The following is a 1,839-nucleotide window of genomic DNA, read 5'->3' as shown; positions in this document are numbered from 1 at the left end:
TGCACCATCTCTACTTCTTGACTAGTCATCTTGCCTATACTTCCTGCCTGGCTACTGGCCAATCAGCATTTTATTAAATAAATTCCAGAAGCAAATCTTTACAGGGTAAAACCATTGTCCTACAGCATAAACCTATGTTCTAGTTACAGTTTGAAACCACTATTTAATAAATGAACATGTTAAATTGGATAAGTATCCAAAACAATGATGACAAATTAAAAAAGAATAGGTCTACATCCAAATAGCATGGTAGCAAATGTTATTTACACAAACAATTGAAGGCTATGTAGTGGGACATGAGGCAGAATATATTTCTGGAATAAACTTCTTTTTCACCAATTTTTTTTAAAGAATGTTACCTGAGTGGAAAAAAAATAAATAAAAAGGAAAGGACATGACTGCTCCTAGGTATGGTGGAAGAGAAGATCTATAATAAATATAAGGGAAAGCATAGACAGCAGCAGGGATATCTGGGAAAGTTCAGAGTAAGCATGACCAGGCTGAGCTGGGCCACATGGGGAGAATGGGAGTCGAAGGGAATTGGGAGAGAGGGGAACCAGGTGCAGCAGCCAGGAGCCCAAAGTACAAAAGGAGAGGGAACCATAATGTCTAGAATTTACAGGGAAAAGCCTCTGCAGGAGGGAAAGCCCATCCCTTGGGCTGCAGAGTTCACAGTAGAGGGCAGGGCACACTGTAACCCATACCCAACAACAGGTAGCAACTGAGGGAGCCTGAGAGAACTTGGCCGCCAGGTCTGCTCTGATATATATACATACATATATATATATATGCATCTCAGCCATGTGTTCAGGGTTTGAAACTAAGCATTACACAAATTTAGGGACTAAACCAACACTAATTATTCAGTCTTGCATATACTGTAGTTAAGAATATAGATTACTTTTGTTTCACAGTGTATGTGGCCTCAGTTACTTACTCTAATATCATGTAGTGACACTTGGGTATCTTAATGACCTCATTGAGCTGTCACTCAAAACATCTGCAATATGCCCTCTACAAGTGACTGGTTCTTCTTAATATGCCAAGGACTTGTTCTCAAGGGCTATTATTCCCATCTATCAAGGGTCAAAGGAAGCATCGTGAATACTTGGAGAGTCACAATTAACCAGGCCACTTCTACTTTAGCAATTCATGGAAAAACAAATCATGGATATTAGACCTACTTTGTAAATGCTACACTTCTCTATTGGAGAATGTCACAGTTATCCTATAAAGTGGACGCCTGGATCAGAATGGTTGGTCATAAATGAAAAATAAAATTGGATTTCTATTACCTTCTCAATAAACTGAAAACTATCTTGTACCTATTCACATCTCTTTGGATGGTAGATATCAAATATTCTATAAGATTTAAATAGACTGCTAATGAGTAGTGAGAGCCTTCCCAAAGTTAGTGGCGAGAAGAAACATAATTTAAATTTTAAAAGAAATGGAATTGATAAAATGCACAAAGTCTGAGGTTATAGATGATTGCTAAGACCTTTTTAAAATTCCCTTTTAATTGATTGTATCCATGTAACTCAATAATACAGAGTCCTAAATTTAAACACAATTTTAAGTGACTGCTGTCTATTTTAAGTGACTGCTTACACAATTCCAAGTATCAGAAAGCTACACCAAGCCCAGTATAAAAGCAAACCCAGCTTTTTATGTTCTTTGCTAAGTTGAATAAGGCACATGGATCTGCCATTGTAGAATATTTTCTTAAACTGAAATGGAATACATATATAGTGTTTCTGGAAGTAAGAAGAAAACCAACTAATTTAAATTTAAATGTATTAACAATTTTACCAAAATGCTGCCAATTGTATTAATTCT

Source organism: Microtus pennsylvanicus, chromosome 2, assembly GCF_037038515.1.
Source record: "Microtus pennsylvanicus isolate mMicPen1 chromosome 2, mMicPen1.hap1, whole genome shotgun sequence".
Lineage (NCBI taxonomy): Eukaryota > Metazoa > Chordata > Mammalia > Rodentia > Cricetidae > Microtus > Microtus pennsylvanicus.
Note: the sequence above shows the minus strand (reverse complement) of the source record.